The sequence below is a fragment of the Monodelphis domestica genome, chromosome 2, assembly GCF_027887165.1.
Source record: "Monodelphis domestica isolate mMonDom1 chromosome 2, mMonDom1.pri, whole genome shotgun sequence".
Lineage (NCBI taxonomy): Eukaryota > Metazoa > Chordata > Mammalia > Didelphimorphia > Didelphidae > Monodelphis > Monodelphis domestica.
In genome coordinates, this window is record NC_077228.1 from 527,156,176 (window position 1) to 527,182,129 (window position 25,954).

Here is a 25,954-nt window from a genome sequence, read left to right on the forward strand (position 1 = left end):
AGAATTCCTCCATTCTCGATCTGGAGGTGGTGAGCATTTTCCTTTGAAATTGTCTTGAGTCATCGTCTGCAGCAGAGCAGCCAAGTCTTTCCCGGTTGAGTATCATTACAATGTTGCTATTGCTGTTACAATGATCGCCTCATTCCTGCTGGCTTCATTTTATATTAGTTTATTTGAGTCTTCCCAGGTTTTTTCTGACCCCCCCTTCATTTCCTAGAGCATGATGCTGTTCCATCACAATCATAGATGATAACTTGTTCAGCCATTCTCTAATTGATGGGCATCAGATGGACACATGCCTCCCTTTCAGCTTTGAGATTGGAGACTGTAATATAGTGTGAGGAGCATCAGCTGACTGGGAGTTGAGAGACTGGAGCTTTTGTCCTGGCTCTCTTATGGGTATCACAGCTCTAGAGCTGGAATGGGCTTCAGAAGCCATGTAGTCCGACATGCCCCCACCCCCACCCCCTTTTTATGGATGAGGAAACTGAGGCCTGGAGAGATTTAGTAACTTGTAGGATCATAGCTTCAGAGTTGGAAGTAAATTCAGAATTCATCAAGTCCAACTTCCTGATTTTATATATGAGGAAACTGACAGTCCAGGAAGGTGAAGTGACTTGTTCAAGATTATCTAGGTAGTAAGAGTCAGAGGTGGGATTTGAACTCAGATCTTCTGATTCTAGAACTGGCTAGAGTTCCCTGGGTAGAAAATAAATTCATGTCTCTTTTCCTCAGTTTTGCCATTCAAAGAAATGGAAGTAATAATTCTTGCCTTAACTAAGATCACAGGGGGTTGTGGGAAAGGGGCTTTGTAAGCAGTCAGGCACTACATGAACTTAACTTGTTAGTCGTGGATAAGGCTGTCAGTTTCAACAGAGAAAAATCAGTTCTTCATAAATTCACTCCATGTTAATAAAAAAAAGGTGATCCACGTGGACAGTTTCCTGATTTTCTAAGCCTCTAGGCTTGGCTCTCAAACTCCTGAAGCACCTAACTAGCCCGGTGGATTTGGTTTTTAGTATTATTCTTTGCTACAGGAGAGTAAAGGACAAATGCACTTATTAAGCACCTCCTTAGTGCCTTGAGCACTCTGTTAAATACTGGAGCTTCAAAGAAAGGAGGAAAAGAGTCCCTGCCCCCCAGGAGCTCTCAGTCTAATGGGGAGCCATGTCAACAACTAGGTGCAAACAGGCTCTTGACAGGATCAGTTAGAGCTACTGATTGTGTAATGCAAGATAACTTCAATGGGAAGACATTAAGGGGAGCAGGAAAATGTGGCTTCTTTTTTTCTAAACTAAATTTATCTTCAGCTTTAGAATCAATACTGAGTACTGGTTCTAAGGCAGAAGAGTGGTAAGGGCCAGGCAATGGGGGTTAAGTGACTTGCCCAGGGTCACCCAGCTAGGAAGTGTCTGAGGTCAGATTTTGAACCCAGGACCTCCCATCTCTAGGCCTGACTCTCAGTCCACTGAGTGCCACCCAGCTGCCCCCAGGAAAAAGCTTCTTAAAGAAAGAAGAGCCCATTTCAGTGAAGGTGAGAAACTGTCATTTTTGGGGAGATGATGGTGATATAAAAGACAAAAGGAGTCAAAAGAATATCTTTTTAAAAAAATCTATTTTTAAGTTTTAATTTTATTAATTAAATTTTATATTAAATTAAATTAAATTTATTTTTAATTTCTATTTATTTATTTTAATTATTTATATTATTATATATAATATGTATTATATATAATTAAAATAATAAAAAACTATATATTTATTTAATTTAATTTTAAATTAAAATTAAATTAAAAAAATAAAAATTAAATTAAATATAAATTAAATTAAATATAAATTAAATAAAAATTAAATTAATTTTAAAAAATTAAAAAATAAAATTTAAAAATCTAAAAAAGAATACCTAACATTTATATAGGAACTATGGTGTGCCAGTCTGGGGGGTGGGGGGCAGCTAGGTAGAAGAGGATATAGGAAGATCTGAGTTCCACCTGGCCTCAGATACTTGCCAGCTGTATGACCTTGGACAAGTCACTGCACTCTAGTTTCTCATCTGTAAAATGAACTGGAGAAGGAAATGGCAAACCACTTCAGTATCTTTGTCAAGTAAATCCCAAATAGGGTCATGAAGAGTCAGATATGACTGAAATAGCTGAATGACAACAACAAAAAATGTGCCAGGCACTGTACATGCTTTACAAATATCTCACTTGGTTCTCACAACCACTCTGGGAAGTAAGGGCTATTATTACTCCCATTTTACAGCTAAGGGAAGTGAGGCTTCATTTCAGATAGAGGATTTGAACTCTGATCTACTTTACTCCAAGGCTAGTAATCTATTTACTATGCCACTATCTATCTCAAAAAATGTGTTTGATAGTAAAAAAAAAGGGAAGAAAAGAAAAGAAAAATTATTGCAAGCAGTGTAATACAAGATAGATTAAAAAGTCCTAGAGATGGAGTCAGAGGGCATTCTACTTACTGTCCTGTGTGAACTTGATCAGGTAGTGAACTCCTCAGATGCCTTCTTTGTTAAATGAAATGGTTGGACAGGATGATGGCTAAAGTCCCTTACAGCTTCAGAGCGATGACCCTGTTATCATATATAACTCTAAGGCACATACCCAGTAGTGGAATCACTGAGCTGAAACATGTGAACAGTAAGTTTTAGCAAGCCACCCAGCCCCAATTATGAGCTTTTCCCTCAGCAGTTGGATAAATTCATGTTTATTAGCATGCTTATCTCCTTTCAACCTCTCCAACATTTTTTGACTATTCCTGCCTTTTGTCATCTTTGCCATTTGTTGGATATGAGATGAGATGCCAGAGTTTCATTTTGTATTTCTCTTAGGATAGATTTGCAGCATTTTTGCACAAGATTATTGCTTGAGTTTGATCTTTGAAAGACATTCATGTCATTTTGACCATTGAGGGAATGGCTCTCTGTCTTTTGTGTTTGTGTTAATTCCTTCTGTAGCTTAGATGTCATGTTTTTGACACAAATATTTTTTCTTCACTTGACAGGTTTTCTTCTTAGTAATCACATTGTTTTTGTTTGTGCAAAAGGTTTTTACTTTTATATCATTGAAATGGTTAATTTTGGCTTTTGTGTTTTCTTCTTTCCTTTACCTGGTATGGAGATCCCCTCTAGCCACAGTTGAGAAAGATTCCTCCTTCCATTCTTCTCTAATGAAAAAAAAAATGGATGTGACAAATTTTGTCCACTTCTCATGGTATATGGTATAACATGCTACTCTACACTTACTTTCTGCCAGACTGCATTCCAGTTTTACCAGGAGTTCTCGTTGAATAGAGAATTCTTCTTTTAGGAGTTGGTGTTCTGTTCATAGCCTCTTAAAATGAACCAAAATGAATACAAGCTGATTATATAGCTTTTGAAGCAATACAAACCTTGAATTCTTGGGATTCTTGAAGGCATACTGTGCGCTATGGAGCTCTTCATTCATTCATTCAATAATTTATTTAATGAGCATTAGTTAAATGCCTGCTATATGCCAGGCACTGGGAGTATAAAGACAGAAAGTAAACAGTACCTGCCCTCCTGGAGCTTACTTTCTATAAGGGGGTGAGCAATTTGTACACAGATAAAAAAGGAAGGATCATCTTTCACTAATGTTCTCATTTAATCACCCTACTTCTGTTTCTCCTCTACTTCTTACCCAGAAGATGAATCTTTTAAACTATTTTCAAAGGGTGGGTGGGCACAACTGAGTCAGGGGGTAGGCACAATGGTTAGAATGCCCAGCCTGTCATTAGGAAGACCTAAATTCAAATCTAGCCTCAGACTTACTAACTATGTGACCCTGGGCAAGTCACGTAACCCCGTTTGCCTTTATTTCCTCTTCTATAAAATCAGATGGAGAAGGAAATGGCCAACCACTTTAGTAGCTCTGCCAAGATAAGGCCAAATGGGGTTACAAAGAGAGGAACACAACCGAACCATGATAACCCATATTTACTGCTTGAGACAAGGCTTAGAACAATCATCTTCTGGTTCCTGTCCCTTGGATGAAGAGGATAACACATTATGACTATTTGCAGGGGTTTTTGTGCTACTGAAATTGCTTTGGTATTTTAGGGTGCCAGGGGACCCGAGACCATCTGCTTTTCTCATTTTCAGATGAGTAAGTGGAAACCCAGAGAAATGCAGCCCTTTGCTCAAAGTCATCCAGTGAACAGCACAACCCATAATTTACGCTTTGAAATCATCTTACAGTGATAACCACGTTCATTCATTGTTCAACTTTCTCTACGAAGGAAAAATGGGAGTTTAGTGAATATGCAGCCCAACAGTCAGAGAGGACTAGCTCTTCTTTGGTTCCACATTAAAAGTATCCCCGTTTTTATCATCTCCATGGACAGCTTTGTGGTCCATTTGTTGCAGGAGGGCGAATCCTCCGCTTTCCAACTTTATTCCTCCACATGGGAGGTTAGACCAGGTTCCAAAATAGAATATGGACTAGATGGTAGGAACCTTACCTTGGGAGAGCCCAGTTCAAAGATCAGCTCGTGGGCTGCCTTCTATGGGAAGACTTTCAGAACTCCTCCAGCTCCCACCAAATCATCTGGTTTGTATAGACGCAGAGCTGTACTATCGCCGTCCCTAACTAGACTGTAAGCTCCTTGAGGGCACACAGACTGTTTCACTCTGGTCTTCGAATCCCGAGCACCTAGCGGGATGCCTGCTACGTGGAGCGTGGAGCAGAGGAGTCCCGCGCTCATAGCTTCACTTAAGAAAAGTTTCGTTGGCCGAGTGCTCTCCAGAATGGCTGGATCCATTCACAACTCCACCAGCAATGCATTAATGTAGGACATTGGTCTTAAACCCAGGTCCTCCCTTCTCTAGGCCTGACTCTCAATCCATTGAGAATTTACCAATTTTGGAGAGAGTTATGCCCTTTACACTTGGAGGATATTTAAACAGGAAGAATAGCTGTTGCTAAGAAAATTTCCCTTTGGGAATTTATTTCTAAAACATTTTAACAACAACAAAAAAAGCAGCCCCGATGAAGTAGTGGGGCAGCTAAGTGGCACAGTGGATAGAATGCCAGCCCTGAAATCGGGAGGACCCAAGTTCAAATCCAGTCTCAGACACTAGCTGTGTGACCCTAGGCAGGTCATTTAATCTTATTTGCCTCTCTTCTCTCATCTATAAAATGACCTGGAGAAGGAAATGGCATACCATTCTAGTGTCTTCGCCATGAAAATCCCTAATGGAGTTACAGAGTTGAGGCTGATTAAATCGAATGAAAAAACAACAGCATAAAGTAATCATTTTTTACTGAGAGACCTAGCTTTGTCACTGACTTACCTGTCTGACCTTGGGCAAATCACTTAGCACCTCTGGGTTTCCTTATTAGTAAAATGAGGGAGTTGGACTCAAGGATCCCTAAGGGGGTTTTAAGCTGTAACATTCCTTCATTGCATTTGACCTTATCATGGTTACTGGGTAGGAATTTCCAATTTTTAATTAAAAGAGGAGAGCTGATTGGCTTCCTTAATTTAGGTAAAAGCCTTTCTGTAACTCAATGGCTAAGAATGCCACTATTTCATTTCCTGCATCACAGGAAAGAATGTATCTGATCAGTGATCATTCAGGCACTCTTGAGTAGCTCCAATCAGGGGGAACTCACTACCTCATGAGGCAGCCCCATTCTAAACTTTGTAAGAGCAGTATGCAAAGATAAGGATGGAACATTGGAAGAGGGCATGATTGATGGGCAAAGACTGTTGGTAGCAGAGGATCATGGGAGAAGAAAGATGACCTGGGAGAGTTCCAAGAGGAACTCTGGGCTTTTGAGTTTGGATCTCAAAGTGGGAGGAATCCTCTTACCTTGCTAAAGATTTGTCAGCACCCATTTGGACAGCTCTGACTGTCAGGAAACCCGAATTATCCATCCAGCTCTGGCTCTGACTGACTTTGGGTGGGGGCTAAGTGGATCCATGTCTGCAGATCTCAGTTCTCTCATTGGGAAAAGGGAGAGCAGAATGCTCCTACTATCTCTGACCCCTTCCTTCTCTCCCCCCGCCATGTTGTTAAGGATCTAATTAGACGGCTTTTGGAGGTGCTCTTTTAAAACCATGTAAAGTACGATGTTCTTTTTGCCATTATTCTCCCATTTGGCAGCAGGGTATAAACCAGTGGGCAGCAGAAGCCTTTGGAGTCCGGATCCCTGGCTCTGGATGTCGGCCTTGCTCAGCTCTGCACTGGCACTCCCTTTCCAGCGCCGACCCATTGCCACATCATGTGGTTACTGCCTTCCCAGTCTCACTCTCATATATCTCCTTCTGAGGCTTGGCACGTAGTGTACAATAAATACTGTTGATCAACTACCTTTACCTTTACCCTTTGTAGAAAGGGGAGATTGGACTTGCTCAGTGGTATCAAATTCAACTAGAGATGGGGGCCACCATTGACCTAGAAAACCACATGTTGATGGTTTCTGTTCTATTGTTTTTAAGATTTTTTTAAACCCTCACCTTCCATCTTATAATCAATACTATGTATTAGTTCCAAGGCAGAAGAGTGGTCAGGGCTAGGCAATGGGGATCAAGTGACTTGCCCAGGGTCACACAGCTAGGAGGTCTATGAAGACAGATTTTTAAGATTTCTTTTTAAATCCTATTTTGTTGTCATTATAAAATTGTATTTTGTTAAATTGGAAATATTTCCCAATTCCGTGCCTGTGTTGGACATGGCTGAAGCAGCTGAGCTCTCAGAGGGAGCTCCCGAGGGGAGGGACCTCGTTGTTGCCTTGTCTCCAGCTCCAAGCATAGAACCTGGCACATAGTAGGGGCACATAGGCATTGCTGCTTCTTGTAGTTGACTAAAGCCGACAGCGTGACTTTGGACAGACATGAAACCTCTTATTCCCTTCATTGATGAAACCAAGGGTTTGTGCTGTGAGATCTTGGGTGGCAGCAAGATGGAGGGCTCTAAAATGTAGGTAAGGACACGACTGAACTCATTCATTGTCGGGGTGGGAGGGAGGGATGGAAGACGAAGGACGACAGGCATGATTGATCAAGGAAGATCCCAGAGACATGAAGGGCTGCCTGGTCAGAGTGGAGGGATTCGTTGGGCACTCTCCTGGCCACTGTGTTCTCTGCACTGATGAAGGGCTGGTGCTCGTGTGAATGCCTCCCGAAAGAAGGACTGCCAAAGGCCTTTCCTTTCAACAGCCCCGTATTGGACAATCGGAGCTATTTTATAACTGGGGGAAATGGAACCTCAGGCAGGAAAAGGGGCCGAGTCTAAAAGGGGCAGTCGATGAGGGATTACACTTGGGTTCAAAACATGAACTTCACAAGCACAAAATGGGCTGGGAGAAAAGTGTCCGAGAAAACGATCTGGGGGTTACAGTCGTATGTCAGCACGGTGTCATAGCAACTCCCAGGATTTGAACCCAGGTCTTTGACTTCAAAGTCAGTGCATTTTCCACTATACCAAGATGATTCAAAATTATAACATTCAAGGATTATTTGGAGGACTGCTGATAGTTTTCTCTTTTTTTCCTCTCCCTTTGGAAAAGAGACTCATTAATGGGGTATGTGATAACTGACTATGTATTTGAAGAGCTGCCATGTGGAAGAAATATTAAATTTATTCTCCTTGGCTGTAGGAAAATGAGAAATGGTTTTAGTTGTACAGAGGAAGATAGGAAGGAATTAGAGTTGTCTAAAAGGGGAATGGACTGCCTAGAGAAGGAATGTCTGCCGGTCTCCTGGAAGTCTTCCAGTACGGGTTGGTGAGGTGACTAGTTATATTGTATAGGGGATTTCCGGCCAAGCACAGGTTAATGCCTGAGGGCCCTTCCAACGTGGAAATGCTGTATTCCCTTGAAAATCAAAAGAAAAAGAAGCCCTTTTCCCCCTTGAAGAATATAGTCTACCATAGTGCAGGAAAGGCATTGAAATGGAATTCTAGGGACCAAAGATCTATCCTGAGTTTGCCTCTCTCTGTCTGTTGGTAGATGGTAAGCTCCTTGAGGGCAGGCACAATTTTGCACCTAGCAGCAAGTCTGGCACAGAATAAGCCTTTAAGAAATGCTTGCAAGAGAGGATTACAGACTTCATTGCAAAGACTTGATTGCAAGAACACCATGAAGGAAGATGATGGGATGCTGCTTACCGGCAGGGGATGGGCCAGAACCTCTAACTGAGAAAAGCAGCTGGACAGTTTGGATCTTGGTTCTTTCTCTTCTGACAAGGAGGAGGGAAGAGCATCACTCTGAGCTCAACCTGTTAAGGTCCTTCAATTAGCTGATGTGAATCGGAACATTATCATTTCATTAGTGGATAGAGATTTTTTCCCTGTGGGGAACAGAAGAGACTATTCACTCAAGAAGATCTTCAACTCATATCTTATATAGCTGTATTTCCCTCTAGATCAGAAATCCAACAGCCTGACTCTACATCTCTCCAGGGACTCGGGTCCTCAGACCTGAGCCATCAACCCTTGAGTGGGAGTTTAGGATAAAATAGTAGTTAGGGATTTCTGAATTTTCCCTCTACCCATATAGCCCAATTTTCTTATATTTTTAAAGAGTAAATAGTTATTATTACTTAGCAGAGACTGAGCCTCAATTTGCAGTTAAAGCCAAAGAGGGAGAAAGAAACATCTTCCTTTCCATCTATTGTTCTAGGGGAGATCAGGACAGTCATCTATTAGAGGAGAAAACCAGAAACCAGAGGGAAAGGGAACTTTTCTTCTTACGTCTCAGCTCTGGACCTTTGGTCAGACTCTTCCCTTGAGTAGCTCTGCCTGGAGGGGGAAGTAGTGCCTTCCTCTGTCTTTCCCCTCTCTTACTCAAACACTTATTAATTGGTTCCTGATCCTCTAGAACAACAGAGCACTAGGTCTGGAGGACGTGGGTTCAAATATGACCTCAGATACTTCCTAGCTGTGTGATCCTGGGTACATCACATAGCTCAGTTGTCTAGCTCTTACTACTCTTTTGCCTTAGTACTACTGATACTTAAAATGTTTTCTGGATAAGATGTAATATAATATTTTAACATTTATAAAGCACTTTACAATATTATCCATTTTTATCTTCACAACAACTCTGAGTATGTGCTTTTATTGGGCCCATATTACCGCTGAGGAAAATAGAGATCAAGTGACTTACCCAGGGTCACACAGTAGTGTCTGAATTTGAACTCAGCTCTTCTTTACTGCAGGACTGGCTCTTAGCCCACCTAGCTGTCTCCAGGTTGACTGGCTGACTTGAGAGATTCAGAATTGGTTGACTGATTATGTAACTTACATTAAAGTTATTTCATCTCTTGGGGTCTAATTTAGCTTACTTGTAAAATAAGGGGATTTGACTCAATGATCTCAGAGAGATTTTCTGTTTAAATCAATGATTTATGATTTATTTTTCTAAGAAATCTGATATCCCAACCCATTTCCCCAGATGCTGCCACCAAGAGTGGAGATGACAAAGAAATGGATTTCCACCTTTCTTATCTACAAAATTGATCTGACTTGATCAGATAACCTCAAAGATATCTCCTAGGCCAATGGGTCTATACTTTTGTGATTTGTCTCCAAAGGACACCCCCCAAGATCAAAGGGTGGCCATGGCAGAGCAGCAGATTCTGGTTCAATGACAGGAAGAGCCTAAAGCAATCCAAAGATGGACTCAGATAAGCTCTGACTGAGCCCTGCCAGTGCTGGATTGATGAGCCTCGGAACCATGGATAGCTCTCGCTTTCTGCTCTCTAGAAGGGGGCAGAGGCAGCCAAAGGGATGAGAGTGAAATCAGGAAGAGCTGAGGGGATGCCTGCTTTGAGAGCGCCTCCAGAGTCCTGTCTCATTCTGGGGCTCAGGTTCCACGTGAGATCGTGCCTGCCCTCCGGCAACTTACGTTCTGAGAGGGGAGAACCGGCACAGCTCGAGAAGGTTTAGCCCTTGAGCCGGGATTTAGGTCTGGGGAGTCCCAGGGATGACCAAGGAAGCCAAACATTGTTCTTTTATGGAGCTCTTTCTGGAAACCACGGCAGTACGGTGTGATTTGGGCTCCCAGAGTGAGAAGAAACGAGGGAAGGGCACAGGGGGGAGAGGAGGAGTGGTGTAACTGCTCAGTTCTGCAATAGGGCAGATTGCAAGTGGGGGGCATTTCAGGGGGGCCTGAAGTCTGGTCTGGGGACAATGTGGGCAAATACCAAGAGAGAGCGTTGTGTAACGGGGGGCTTTGGCTCAGACTTGGTTTTTGCTCAGCACAATATTATTCTAGTATTATTCTGCACCCAGGCAGCTGGATGGCACAGGGGATAGAGTGCCACGCCTGGAGTCAGGAAGACCTGAGTTCAAATCCAGCCTCAGACACTTATTAGTTCTATGACCCTGGGCAACTCTGCCGCTTTTCTTATCTGTAAAATGAGGATAATACAGAACATTAGTAAAACATGTTATATATATATACATATATATATATATATGTATATATATATAACGTATGAAGTGGGAATAATGGATAATGGAGATAGTAATTGGGAAGTCCTTAGTGTGGTGCCCAGCACATAATAAGTATTGGAGAATTGTTGATTATCACAATAAGAACAATCATCATTTGCTGTGAAGTGCACCTCTTGGATGGAAGGGTTGGGCACGGGTGTGGGAGTACCAGGGTAAGAACGTGTTGATTTGTGGGATCTCAGAGACCCTGGGGGTCTGGGGGAGGCCCCCGCTGGGCTGGGGGGGGGGGAAGGACAGGCTGCGTGCTGATTTTTGGAGAGCCTCCAGGGCTGCTCATCAGCACCTGGCCTGCTGGGCTCCCAGGACTTCCATTGTATTCTCTGAGCTGGGAAAGTGCTTTAGAAAACAGCAGACCTGCAGACCGCAGAGTTAAGTCTTATTGACACAGCAATCCCTCCCCTGGAGGCTCCCGACCAGCTGTAAAAGCCCCCACCGAGCCAGCTGTCCTCAGGTCGGAACAAATAAGCCAGTCTACCAAGGGGATTGGGCGCGAGGGAAAGGAGGGTGAGTCAGTCTTTGCCCGTTTCAGGAGGAGGTGGAAATCCCCGCCCCACTGTCTGGCTGGAGGGAGGGAGAGTTCCAGGAGATGAGGGAGGGAGGGAGGGAGGGAGGGAGGATGGCTCTGCTCCAGTGAGTGATGGCAGGCAGGGAGGGGAGAAGATAAAATCTGCTGGGAGCTTGTGCTGGTTGCCAGAGGCAGGCAAGCCAACCCTCCCATCCTTGAAGGGCAGCATTCTGAGAGCTGCTCTCTCTGGATTATTGCCTGGTGCCTCTCCCTCACCTGGGGACGATTCTTGCCTGACCTGGCCTGGAGGCCCAAAGAGCCCTCCCTTTACCCTCCTTGAAGATGAAAACAATTGGGAGAGTTACCCAGTTCTCCCTGTCAGATCACACCCCAAAGAACAAAGCAAATATTAGCACTCGTAAAATAATGGTACTGTTTTAGTGGTAGCTTTTTTATGGCTCTGTGACCCTGGGCAGATCACCCAGACATTCTGTGCCTCGTTTTCCTGTAAAAGGGAGTGATGGACTTAATGGTCCCTTTCAGTTTTAAATCTGTGATTTTATGACTATTTGACCTGAGCCAAATCATCTCTGTTTCCTCATCTATAAAAATGAGAAGGTTGGACATCCTTTCAGTTCTAAATCTATGATCCACGAGCCAGTCAGCTCTCAGCTCATCCATTGGTATCTTCTCTTTCATTTATTTATTAATTTATTAATTTATTCATTCATTTATTTATTCATTCATTCATTCATTCATTTATTTATTTATTCATTTATTTATCTATCTATCTATCTATTCATTCATTCATGCATTTATTTATTTATTTATTTGTCTTTTTCTTTTCAAACCCTCCCCTTCCATCTTGGAGTCAATACTGTGTACTGGCTCCAAGGCAGAAGAGTGGTCAGGACTAGGCAATGGGGGTCAAGTGACTTGCCAAGGGTCACACAGCTGGGAAGTGTCTGAGACCAGATTTGAACCTAGGACCTCCCATCTCTAGGCCTGGCTCTCCATCCACTGAGCTACCCAGCTGCCCCCTGAGGGCTTTCTTAGCAGCGACAAAGGAGTAGTTTACCATTTACTTCTCCAGCTCATTTTACAGATGAGGAAACTGAGACAAACAGGATGAAGTGACTTGCCCAGGGTCACCAAGCTGGGAAGTATCTGAGGCCAGATTTGAACCTAGGACCTCCCATCTCTAGGCCTGACTCTCAATCCACGGAGCCACCCAGCTGCCCCCGGTATCTTCTCTTTTAAAGAAATAGTTTTTTTCTTCTAATTACACGTAAAAACAATTTGAACATTCTTTTAAAAGTTTTGAGTTCCAAATTCTCTCCTTCCTTCTTCCCTCCCCAAGACAGTAAGCAATGTGCTATCATGAAAAACAGGGATCTTCCCTTAAAAAAGTAGTTAAATATAATCATCTGATGTGGGGATTCGACTGATAGAACATATAAAAAAGATTTCACATTTTGCAGTTCTCAATTTTCCAATAGAGGGGAAGAAAGTATGATTAAAAAATAATAACCCTCACCTTCTGTCTTGTAATCAATGCAGTGTATTGGTTCTAAGGCAGAAGAGTGGTAAGGGCTAGGCAATGGGGGTCAAGTGACTTGCCCAGGGTCACTGTCTATCCTGTCGATAGACACACTATTTCCCACTTTTGAACATCTCCTTCTTCTCCCCTTTGTATTTTCCTTAGAAAGAACAGAGGCAGTTTGTTCTCCTATCTCTTATTGGCATATTTTGGATAATTTCCCCAGGTTCTTTTGGCTCTGTGGTTTTTGTTCCTTGTTTCATTGGTGCAGTGATTGGGCATATTGTTTTCCTCATTCCATTCACTTTACTTTTTATCTGTTTATTTAAACCTTCCCTTTCTTCTCTCCATTCATCTTGTTTGGCACACTCTCCCTGCCCCAGTATTTCATGCATTTTATAGGCAGAATTAGGACCCAGGTGTTCCTGACCACAGTTATAATAAACCATGTCTTACTCCCAACATAAGATCATTTTTAATGGGGTGTATGGAATTGGGGGGTGGGTAGGTTAAACCTCTTCAGTGGTTTTTTTATGTCAAAGTCTGCATTTCTAATGCTTTTCTTTTAATTTTAAAAAACCCCTCACCTTCTGTCTTAGAATCAATACTGTGTATTGTTTCTAAGGCAGAAGAACAGTAAGGGCTAGGCAAATGGGGGTTAAGTGACTTGCCCAGGGTCACTTTGCTAATGTTATTTTTAAACCCTCACTTTCCATCTTGGAATCAATACTATCTATTGATTCCAAGGCAGAAGAGTGGTAAGGACTAGGCAATGGGGGTTAAATGACTTGCCCAGGGTCACTGAGCTAGGAAGTATCTGAGACCATATTTGAACCTAGGACCTCCCATCTGGCCTGACTCTCAATCCACCGAGCCATCTAGCTGCCCCTTGCTAATGTTTTTACATCTCAGTAATTTTCACATGTGATGCCACGACCTTTCTCCCAGCCTTGAACCGTTCCTTGTACCAGTGAGGAAACGGTGGATGCAATGACAGCTACACAATATGACAATGTATGTAGCATTCTGCCCCAGTAGTCCCCTGCCTGTTTCCTAAGAGGAAGAAGATACATTGATTATGATTGAAAAAACAAACCGTTACCTTCTTAGAACTGAGACTAACTATAAATTCTAAGGTAGAAGAGTGGTAAGGGGTAAGTGATTGGGGTTAAGTGACTTATCCAGGTCTTATGGCTAGGAAGTGTCTGAAGCCAGATTTGAACCCAAGTCCTCCCCACACCAGGCCTGACTCTACCAATTGAGCAACCTAGCTACCCTTATACTTAAAACATTTTAAAAAATGAAATGTTCACAAACCTTTCACAAAGTATAAAACCTCAGTTCCCTGGAATTCAGCCCTCTGGTAACCCCATTCAACCAGAGCACAGATGAGAACTAAGAAACAAATGGGGGGGGGAGGTCTCCAAATAGGCAAGACAGAGGCCAACAAGTCCACACCAGATACTTGCATTTTCCATAAGAAATTCTTGGTCCTCATGATGGGCCTAGAAGAGAGCTTTAGAGCTTCAAGTACATTTTGGGGTCATCTCATGAAGCCCCTCCGTTTGGATGGGATGAATGAGTGTCTGAATGAATCAATGAATGCTGTGGATTTTGTGCCTCCGATCTATTTACTATTGGATGAAGAACCCTGCTTGAAGACTTGTCCAAGGTCACGCAGCGCGTTAAGGAAAGAGGCAGCCTTAGTTAGGACTCAGGCTTCCAAACTGTTGGCCCAGGCTTTGTTTCTAATTAGCTTGTTGGTCTGGTTTCCAAAGTCCCAGCGGATTAGAGGCAACAAATTACAAGGAGGTGATTGTCTGGTAGAGGCAACCATCATGACAGAACTAGAGTGATGTTTGGCCCTGAGAGGAGCTAGAACAACTCTAAAGGTTGACACGCGAAGTCAGCAAGCCCCACAGTCTGGAACTCTTCAAAGGAAGGGCAGTCAGCCTACCCTCTGTCAACAGGCCCTATAACATTCCTCCACCTGGATACCCCCTTGGAATCTCAGACTCAATGTGTCCAAATGAATTCTCTGTCCTCCTGTAAAGGGTAAAATTAGGGTTGAGACAGAATATAAATTTAGTTGGTCCCCAGGGATTTACTTTCTAAATCCCAATGAAGCACTCAAGTCAGAATGGAATTTTATGGTGATTTATTTACAATAGAAGGAAGAAATTAAGAATGAGAGAGAGAGAGAGAGGAAAAAATTAATTTAAACTGCTCCAGCTCAGACTGAGCCAGGCAAGAGTTCAGAGGCCTTGACCAAGGGAAAGGGGAGTCAGTCTTAACACTCACTACGTGACCGTCTCAAGGAAGTCATCTGAGGGGCTCCTCCAGGCTTGAGTTCCAGCATCAACTGGCGCCCAGCCCTCCCCACAGGAAGTGATGCGAACTACAAAGGCAGTTCTCCATATCACTTCTCGTGTCTCACATATGCCAATGGTGGCTCAAGCTTGGCTTAGGACAGCCCAGGGGACAGTCAGTTGTTTCTAATTTGTCATTTGCTAGCACATGCCAGTGTAGTGTGGGTGTATACATTCCTGGGTGCTAGACTAAGCAAAATGGAGAAAATCTAAAATTCACACTCCTAAGCCTTTTCCTGCCCAAATACCCATTTTGGTTGATGACACGTTACCATCTTCCTGGTCGTTCATGACCTAAAGAGTAGCTTTAAATGGTAAGAAATAAAATTAGGGCTCTGGTCCTTATTTTTCATAAAGTTTATTAGTATTTACTTGGATAGGAAAAGGGAGAGAGGGGGGGGAAGCCTATTCTAGCTAGCTATGTGGGTGGTCTTGAGAATTTTTAATTCTTACAAAATAGAATTGGTTTCTCTTATAATCCTATGTATCGGACTTCATTTATTTAACAACAGGAGTTTGTAGGCCCCAGCAGACTGATGCTGGATGAGTCTTTGACCCCCAACCCCCCCCCCCCCAAAAAAAAAAAGCTTAAGAGCCCTTGGAATCCATTATCTTTGTATTTATCCCATCTCCACTCAGAGGGTCGCTACCATCATATTTGGCCTCACCTGTACTCTCAGAACAGCCCTCTTGCTTCCTTGCTTCCAGTCATTCTTCCCTGTCTCTACAGGCCTGCCATGTCATTCCTCTGCTCAAAACTCTTCCATGATTTCCTGTTGCTTCTAGGATAAAATCTCAACTCATTCCCTGGCATTTGGGGTCAGTCAGTCAGTCTACAAGGATTTATGATGCAGGTACTACGCGGCAGCACTGAGATACAGGGACAAAGAATGAAACAGTCCTGCCTCAGTCTCAGTGTTGCTCCAAGAGAAGACCAGGGAGGTCTGCTTGATGGGCTTTAGGTGACTGTGAGGGAAGACGCAAGAAAGTTACGGGGGTCGGATCATTGACGGCCCCTTAGAGTAGTTCTCCAGGGATGGACCAGAAGAGTTTGGACTGGACAGTCCCTGAGGCCCCTTCCAGACCTACGTCTAGTACCCTTTCTAAGCACATGGGCACTTCTGTACCGAGGGGAATGGCAGAAACACACAGCCAACCGATTAAGTAATAGGAGGCCTTTCTAGATGGTGACATGCTGCTGTGTATCTGTGACACTGGCCCGGGGGACGGATGGATGTCTTGTACTTCCTATTGCTCTGTCTGTTCTGTCTCTGGGCTCCTCAGGCATCAGCCTGGTTCTGACCTAACGATGCCAAACAGGATCCTTACTGGGCTCTTCCCAGTTGGCTCCTTCCCTACACTGGTGCATGCAGAATCCCGAGTTCCTTCTCCTCCTTGTTCCGTCCCCCATGGTAACTCTGGCTTCAGGTCTTTAGTCAGCATTAATTATAGAAACTAGCAAAGCACCCATGGGCCTCCTGCCTCCTGTAGCTTTTTCCATCTCACCATTGTCTTTGGTAACCTGGTTTCACCTTTGCTGGGTCCAGAGTCAGCTTCAATTCATTTAACTCCTGCTGTCTTACATGACATTGTTCTTTCTGCCTCTCCTATGTCTTTCTGTCTCATTTTTGTTTGCCTATATTTCTATATCGAGCTCTTAGCCCACTGCCTAGTAAGCACTTAATCCTTTGCCATCCCTTCTCTCCCATCACTCTCCTTCCTTCCCTCCTTTCCTTCTGTCTCTCTTTTTCCTCCCTCCCTCCCTCCCTCCCTCCTCCCTCCCTCCTCCCTCCTCCCTCCCTCCTCCCTCCCTCCCTCCCTCCCTCCCTTCCTTCCTTCCTTCCTTCCTTCCTTCCTTCCTTCCTTCCTTCCTTCCTTCCTTCCTTCCTTCCTTCCTTCCTTCCTTCCTTCCTTCCTTCCTTCCTTCCTTCCTTCCTTCCTTCCTTCCTTCCTTCCTTCCTTCCTTCCTTCCTTCTTCCCTTCCTCCCTCTCTTCCTTCTTCCCTTCCTCCTTCCCTCCCTCCCTCCCTTCCTTCCTTCCTCTCTTCCTCTCTTCCTCCCTCCCTCCCTCCCTCCCTCCTTCCTTCCTTCCTTCCTTCCTTCCTTCCTTCCTTCCTTCCTTCCTTCCTTCCTTCCTTCCTTCCTTCCTTCCCTCCTTCCCTCCTTCCCTCCTTCCCTCCTTCCTTCCTTCCTTCCTTCCTTCCTTCCTTCCTTCCTTCCTTCCTTCCTTCCTTCCTTCCTTCCTTCCTTCCTTCCTTCCTTCCTCCCTTCCTCCCTTCCTCCCTTCCTCCCTTCCTCCCTTCCTCCCTTCCTCCCTTCCTTCCTTCCTTCCTTCCTTCCTTCCTTCCTTCCTTCCTTCCTTCCTTCCTTCCTTCCTTCCTTCCTTCCTTCCTTCCTTCCTTCCTTCCTTCCTTCCTTCCTCCCTCCCTCCCTCCCTCCCTCTCTCCCTCCCTCCCTCCCTCCCTCCCTCCCTCCCTCCCTCCCTTCCTCCCTTCCTTGTCTATCTCAGCCTGACATCTACTTTCCTTATCTCATTCTGATTGTAAGCTCAGGGTCATGTCTCAAAGTCACAAGCTGGACTTTAGCCATATTGACTATTAAGTCAGAACACTAACAAGCTCATTTCTGTTGGAAATGTCCCAGTGGACGGATGCAGGGACATCTTGACTTGTTGATCAAAAAAAGAAAATCCTATAAAACAAAGAAGGAGTCTGTGTGGTATAGCATGAAGAGAAAATGCTGTTGGAGGCTGATCCATAGAAACTGTCTCTGGGGCTGGCTCCCTGTGTGTCCTTAGATAAGTCATTTCCTCTGTTTGCTCATCGATAGAATGAGGGATTCTGACTGAGTGCCTCCTGGCTCTTGTGACTGTGGTCCCAGGGGCCCTTTCTAGATTTAGATCGGAGATAAATGATCTCCCAGTTTTAAAAGCTTCATGAAAGGCAGAGACAAACCTACAAGGATGGTAACGTTGGGCCTGCCGGCTTCGTTTGGGGCAGCCCCTCATGAGTAGGCAAATCACTCTTTTAGAACGTAAAACCCTGGCGCTGGGTCCCAGCTAATTTATTTGCAAACTGTTGTTTTTGTATCTGTAAGAAACTGCTTGGATTGTGGGCAGGATGACAGCCAGAGGCAGGAGCTTTTCTCTTCCTCCTGAATAATTGATTAAGATGGCTCTGGTGGGGCTGAGAGGAGGTCCAAGGAAAGGGGGATCATGGGGGCGGCAGGCGGGCAGTGGCTGATAGAGGGCCGTGTGAGGCTTGGGGCATGGGGCGGGTGGGCAGATGCTGCGGTGGGACGGCTGCTGCTCTGCACACTGCTGCAGGTGAAGAGCCCAGCTGGAAGTGGCTTCCTTGAAGTTACAGGAAAGCAGCTGGGTCAGGTGGGAGAGCTGCCTGTTTGCTTTGGTCTCCTGGGAGTGTATCAAGAGCCCTCCCTCCATTCTGAAGTGGCCCCAGTTTTTAGTTTTGTTTCTTTTTTTCAGCAGGCAGCAGAGAAGGAGCTGGCTTCAGAGATACAGGTGGAGCCAACCAAGCTCTGGGGGAGACCAGTTAATTCCGGCACACTTACCCCCGGACTCCAAATGGTTCAAAGGTAAGACCTTCCTTATCCTCTTTTTGGAAAGGAAATGACTTGTCCAGGGTCACACAGTAACCTGTTGGTAATAGCACATGGATTGGAATTCAAGCCTCCTTCTTCCTGGTCCAGAGCTTTTCCTAATCTATCAGGTGGAAATCTGGAGTTTTCCAGTTCCTGGGCTCCTCTCCTTCCTTTCCAGTGCCCATTGATAGGAGACGTCCAATCCCACCTCCACCCTCTGCCACCATCCACAAGCTAAGAGTCAGCAGAATTGTGTACATTTGGCCGGGGTGGTGGGACTCGGGGCTCAGGCAGCCCGTAGGCGCGAATGGCCCCAAGGAGCAGCAGGTGCCTTTCCGAGGGCCGTTGGAGCTTTGCCTTCTCGGAATCAGCCTGTCAGTTTGCACAGGTGGCATCACACCTGAGAAGGCCTTTTGTTCTTCCCTCCCGCCTCGGAATCTGTTTTGACAGGAGGCTGGATTTTCCCAGCTCGCCGTGAAGCTTGAACCAAGCACGATCCCTTGGAAACAATGAGCCGGCTTTCTGGGGGCTCAGACCTTTGCCCCCCCCTCGCTGTTCTTCTAAGGAGAGAGCTGGGCAGGGATGGGGGAGCCCTTACACAGGAGCTCAGGAACCCAGCCAGGAACAGAAGTATAACGCCGTGGTCGCCACCGAGCAATGACCAGGCTCCCTCTGCCTTGCTTTCATTGCTGAAACCCACCATTTTTATCTTGGAGAAGGTTGGTGGGTTTTTAAAAACCTTATTTTCTGTTTTAGTAACAACTCTAAGACAAGAGGGCAAGGCAAGGCCTAGGTGAATAAGGTTAAGTGACTTGTCTAAGGTCACACAGCTAGGCTGCATTTGAGGTCAACTTTGAACCCAGATCCTCCTGACTCTATCCATTATGCCACCAAGCTCTCCTTGGAGAGGGTTTTTAAAGACAGAGTATAACTTCCTTTCTTAAGGAAAATGAGATTCCAAGAAAGGAAAGAGGACAAGGTCATACAGTCACCCAGTGTCTATTGGGATTAGAATTCATCTGTCTCCTTTCCCCAACCCATCTCATCAGGGAGGGATTTAGGATTTCTTTTCCCCTCCCCCTTGCTCCACAAAAAGTACTGCTATCAATATTTTGGTCTATCTATCTATCTATCTATCTATCTATCTATCTATCTATCTATCTGTCTGTCTGTCTGTCTGTCTGTCTGTCTGTGTCTGTCTGTCTATCTATCCATCCATGTATACATCTATCCATCCATTCATCCATCCATCTATCATCTATCCATCTCTCTCTCCCCCCTCCCTCTGTCTCTCTGTCTGTCTGTCTGTCTCTGTCTCTTTGTCTCTCTGTCTCTCTCTCTCTGTCTTTTTGTCTCTCTCTGTCTCTCTGTCTGTCTCTCTGTCTCTCTGTTTCTCTCTGTCTCTCTCTGTCTCTTTGTCTTTCTCTGTCTCTCTGTCTCTCTCTGTCTCTCTGTCTCTTTGTCTCTCTCTGTCTCTCTCTCTCTCTGTCTCTCTCTCTCTCTGTCTCTCTGTCTCTCTGTCTCTCTCTGTCTCTCTGTCTCTCTCTCCTCTCTGTCTCTCTCTCTGTCTCTGTCTCTCTCTCTCTGTCTCTCTGTCTCTGTCTCTCTCTGTCTCTCTGTCTCATATTTCCCTCCTCTCGGCATTGGGTTTTTATCTTTAAAATGGAGAGGTAAACCCCATTTCAGATCTTCTATGGCTCTGCCAGCCCGGGAAGCTGTGAGTTTGCAGATCACTTGTGTGTCCATCTTGCAGTCAGTCAGTCTTCTAAAACTAGCCATTCTTTGAGTGACTGTCTCCTAGTCCTGCTGCTTGGCAGTGGGTCATGCAATAGTGGATCTGAAGGCACTCCAGAGGGTCACCTGGTGCAGCTCCCCCATTTTACAGACAAGTAAACCGAAGCCCACAGAAAAGAAGGGCCATTTGTACGGGCCATTCGTTAGCGGAGCTGGGATTCAAACCTGGGTCGCCTGATTTCATCTGGATCTTCACTCATGGTGCCACGAGAGTGGCTTTTATAAGCATTGCTATAGACTTTTATCAATGTGTTTATGCAGTATCCTCCTTACAGAAAGTCCCCATTGTGGCTATTTCCACAGTGACCGAGGGTTCTCCTTCCGTGCTCGTTAAAACCAATCACGCCCAGGTTTCACTTCAGTTATTATGTATGGCTGGGCCCCGTCCCCCGTCTCTACTAGCTGCATGGCTTGAGGACCGAACTTTGTTAAACTGGCCAGGGAGCCCCACGGGGACATTCTGAAGGTGGCACTTGGGGTTGTTGGAAGATGGCAAAGGGAAGGTTACAAGAAGGGTTCGGCCGACGCTAAAAGGAAGGTGAGTCAGCGTGCCTTTGGAGAGGAGAACAACCTGACTGGAAAAGGGCTGGGAATCTTTGGGGAGGGTCTCTGTCTCTCAGCCAGGGCCGTAACCACGGTGGGGCAAATAGAGCTTTGCACGGCATGGGATTCAATGGAAAGGGCCCCCAAATTGGCTCTGGAACAGCTATGGTCCAGACTCGAGTATTCTGGGTGTGAGATAGGACAGCCAACACTCTAAGCCTTGTATTTTTATCCAAGTCTGAAGAAGGAGGAAATCGGAGCCAGGCCATGTTGGTACCCGCCCTGGGGGGCATGCAAGCCCCGCAAAGCTGCCATGAGTACCTGTATCCCAGAACCGTGCAGTTGCAGAGCGGGAAGGGATCTCGAGCGCTGCCTGTGCTGTTTTAGGGCTTGAAGCCCCTTATCATGTTTTGTCTTCATCTCGCAGGCTTTTCTGCTTTAGGCGGCATTTCTCCACGTGGCACTGATGGGTGCCTTGTCTTTCGTGAGGTTATCAACGTGCTTTCTAAAATGTGTCCAGCTCATCACGAGCTGTTGGAGGAAAGCACACGATGTTTCACTTATTTATTTGGGCTTCTGTCTGGGGGTCGGGTTTGATAAGATTATAAAATGTGTTCAGAACGGAATGAAACGCAGTACTCAGAATATGGGCTAGCCCAAACAGAATATGGCAGGACTCTCATCTCCTTATTTTGGAAGCTCTGACTCAGTGGTCAAGTTGGCCTTAGCTTTTTTGGCCACCATTTTCACCCTTTTGGAGCTTGGAGTCCATTTGCCTCATATCTTTTTTTCAGACAAATGGCTAGCCAATGCCTCCTCTATTTTGTACTTGTGAAGTTGATTTCTTGGATCTAGAACATAGGAGACAGGATCACAGGAAGTGAAAAGCATGAGAATTACCCCCCCTCTAACCCCCCCCCCAGTAGGCAGGTTAATAGACAGTAGACTGATCTGTCAGAGGAGGAGAGAATCAGACTATAGGCTCCACCGTGGCTACCTAGCATCCAACAACTGTGGAACAGGTGCAAGAAGGTATATCTTATCAATATCAAAGATATGACTCATTTTTACCTTGAAAAAGACTAAGCGTCTGGGCCCTTACCCTGTAGATGAGCCTTTTCAAATTCAAAAGGAGAAAAGGGTTCTGAGATGGCTTGTGGACACTGGGAAGCCGATCCATGAGGATGCCCTCCCTTTTGTTACCTTCTCCCCCTCAAATGTGGCCACACATTTACTTTGGCTAGGTCATGTTGACGAGTAAGCTGTCTCTTCCACTGCCTTCCCACTTCAGTGGAAGATTCTGATCTCTGAGGATAAATCTCATGGGTCATAGATGACATACATTATTCATCCACTTTGCTTTTCCTGTATGGATGGCTAACCTAATATCTTTTAAATTATTGAGGATTTTGTTGACTTGGCTTTGTTTTGTTCCAGGGTGCAATGCAATTAATACAATGTCACCTATGAATGGGAGAGTTTGGAGAATGTCACTATGAATAAGGAGTCCTTTTTCCAGTTGGTCATTTTGCAAGACAGTCTCTGTGATACTGGTGAGTGCCTTAAGTGAACTTGGATCTTTATTCTGTTTCTTGTTTGGTATCAGTTTTCAGTGAGTCAGTGAACCATCACAGATGAGGTTGCAGCTATCATAGCATCTTGGGGATGTCTTATTTGAAGAGTGATAGCAAAGATTTTCCTACCAATTAAGAGTTTTAAAAAGTCAACGCTAAGAAGATATAGCTAAGGAATCTTACTTTTAATTACATGGCTGTAAACGTGTGATCTGCTGAGGGAACCCATCCCTGATGGCCTTCTGATTTCTTTCTTTTTTTTTTTTAAACCCTTACCTTACGTCTTGGAGTCAGTGCTGTGTATTGGCTTCAAGGCAGAAGAGTGGTAAGGGCTAGGCAATGGGGGTCAAGTGCCCAGGGTCTCACAGCTGGGAAGTGTCTGAAGCCAGATTTGAACCTAGGATGCCTTCTGATTTCTTGTCATATTTTCATCAAATATATCCTGAATGCCTGTGTAGACCATTTTTGGGAAATATTTCATAATTATGAAAAAATAGAAGTAATAGGAAAGTAGTTCATGTGATAAATTCTATTGACTTTTTTATTGTTGTTTTTCCCATCCTTCAAAAGAGCCATCTTTTATAACAAAGAAGAAAAAAGAGTTTAGTAAAATTAATTTTCATATTGAAGTCTAGCATCATATTAATATTTCACAGTCACGGCCTGCAAAGATGTAAGGGGAGATGTCTATATTTGGCCTTTGAGACTTGGTCAGAATAATTTTGAAGCATTCATATTGATTATTTTGCTCTTCTTTTCATTGTATATATAATCTCCCTGGTTCAGTTTATTTCTCTTTTCATAAATTTTTATGACTTATGTGAATTTTAAAACTACTCCACCCTACTTAGGCTGTACTTTAGAAGATCTTATTTAGCTATTTCCTGATTAGTAACAATGGAGATACTTGGTTTAACAGAATCAAGTCTTGGGAACTATACATTTCTCCACCCTACTTAGTTTAACAAGGTCAGGATACCTGCACCATACTCAAAGATTTAATTATCTGAGGAAATGGCCTTCAATAGACATATGCAGAAAAAGTGGACAGACCCATGGGCTGCCCTAAGTCAAGCTAAGCTATCATTGGTACAGATGAGATGCAGGAAAGTGACGTAAAACCGTCTATATAAGGCATGCCACTTGCTCTCTCTCCCTCTTTCCTTGGAGAGGTGACTGGCTGCCAGTGTGCTAAGCATTCCGACATCTTGGCACTGTGGCAGCTATTGTCAGGGTTCGGCGGTGAGTTTGCCCTTGAACTGATTCAGGTTCAGGCATCTTGGCTGAGCCCTTTGGAGTTCAGGCTGATGCCTTCCTTCTTTACTCTTCAAAACCTTATCTTCCTAGAGCCTCTGGTCTTCCTCCTGGCACTAACCAGGTGGGAGAAATCCTACACCCCATCCTTCTTCCTTCTTCTTAATTTCTTTCCACTATATAAATTAAGTCACTATAAATTTCCAGCTGACTTGGTTATATTTCTTTTATATTTGGGTTATATGGTGACTATGGTGACCAAATAATTAACATAGTTTAGGGCACAAAGGCTACATTATCCTTTACACTTACAAGGCAGAAGAGTGCTAAGGGCTAGGCAATGGGGGTCAAGTGACTTGCCCAGGGTCACATAGCTGGGAAGTGTCTGAGGTCAGATTTGAACCCAGGACCTCCCATCTCTAGGCCTGGCTTTCCATCCACTGAACTACCCAGCTGCCCCTATTTCTTCATAGATCACTAAATTTGTTATCTCTCTCTGACCAGTTAGCTCCGAGCCCCTGCCCCGGTATATTCAATATAATTCATGAGTTGGAGAAGCCTCTTTTTCACATAAACTTTTGTTCAGCTTTGATTATACGTGAAATCCCCCTAATCTCTTCAGCTTATATAAACATCGAGATTATTGGCCATATGTTTTATTGATAGCATAACCGACAAGAAAAGAAAGACACAAATAATTATTTAAACTATATTAGCTCCAAGGAACATCACAGCTACCTATAATGGGTTCAAAAACTAACTACTCCCTTCTGGAAGCATGGGCTAACCCTACTGCCAGTTGGGTACCAATGAATGCCTCTTCTGAGAAACTCCCTTCATGTTTCCCTGCAAGATAAAGAGTTCAGATGGTTCCTTCAGGAAAGAAGTTCTCTTGATCCTGATTTTCTCTGTGGCCCATTCTGACCCCATTCAGACTGTCCAGAATGGCATTTCAGCATTCAATATCTTGATTCTATTGCCCTTTTGGTTTTGCTTTTAAACCTTTATCTTCCGTCTTAGAATCAATGCTGTGTATTGGTTCTAAGACAGAAGAATTGTAAGACTAGACAATGGGGTTTAAGTGACTTGCCCAGGGTCACACAGCTAGGCAATATTTGAGGTCGAATTTGAACCCAAGTCCTCCTGATTCCAGGCTCGGCTCTCTATCCACCTAGCCACCCTGATTCTTTTGCCCTTTAAAAATACAGTAGTGAAACAGTTAAATTAGTTTTTCTACTAAAAGTATTATATTTTTATGAGGTTTATTAAGATTATTAGAAATCAAGGAAATAAGAAAATACAAAATAAGAAAGGCACGTGCCTAGGGCTGATTAGCCCATTCACAATTCACTTACATCTTGTTGCAATCTCCGAGTAGAGGAAGAGAGAAGAAGTAGACGTTACAGCCAGTTTAAATACAAATTTTGATCTCGCCCAGGTGGGGATCTCAGGTGAGATTATAGGGAATTCTGGGAAGTACCAAGGACTTCTGGAGATTGAAGTCTGGGGTTCAAATCTCCATTTTTACAGTAGCAGTGTTTGTTGTCTCTGTGGGAGAGGCTGTGGTTACATAGGTGAGCGGCTGTGACATATGTATACAATATATGTGAAAAAGATGCAAGGTAAATTTTGCATGAAGTGACTAGCTACTATCAGGCTTGAGAATTCGGAACAAGAGCTGCTGTCAGGATAAGGCAGGGCTACAGGAAGAAGGGGATGCTGCAGCTGCCCCATGAAGATAATTGGGAATTCTAGGAGATGGTATGGGAGAAGAGGCAACGTCTTTGTGATTCTGAACAAGCCCCTTTGCTTCTTGGAGTCCCAGGAAACTCTTTAAAATTGTCACAATGGGGCAGCTGGGTGGCTCAGGAGATTGAGAACCAGGCCTAGAGATGGGAGGTCCTGGGTTCAAATCTGGCCTCAGATACCTCCTAGCTGTGTGACCCTGGGCAAGTCACTTGGCCCCATTGCCTAACCCTATAGCTCTTCTGTCTTGGAACCAATACACAGCATTGACTCCAAGATGGAAGGTGAGGGTTGAAAAAAATTTCTTTTAAAAATTGTCACAAAACAGGTTCCCATCTCCAATGGTGAAAGGGGTTTGCCCACTGGGAGCTTCCTACCGTGAAGTCGATGGATTCACCTTTAGTCATGAGAAACTTTTGAAAGCAGAACAGTTTAATTTTTAAGAAAGCTTCAAACCCACACCGAGAAGGCCATTAGAGGTCTGTGGTGTGAAGGCTTCTTCTGCTCTTTCTGCCATGACTCATGC

The 25,954-nt window shown here is 44.3% G+C and overlaps 1 protein-coding gene across 5 annotated transcripts in view; it reads left to right on the plus strand.

Moving 5' to 3' along the window:
- ST6GAL1 (ST6 beta-galactoside alpha-2,6-sialyltransferase 1) overlaps window positions 1–25,954 on the plus strand; it is a 148,199-nt gene that overhangs the window by 6,756 nt on the left and 115,489 nt on the right. For 4 of the 5 annotated variants that reach the window (XM_056814084.1, XM_056814082.1, XM_056814088.1 and 1 more), the window contains exons 2-3: window positions 18,402–18,511; window positions 22,292–22,407. The gene's annotated coding sequence lies outside the window, so the exon portion shown is untranslated. The remainder of the gene's footprint in view (window positions 1–18,401; window positions 18,512–22,291; window positions 22,408–25,954) is intronic. The other variant, XM_056814083.1, reaches the window with a different exon arrangement.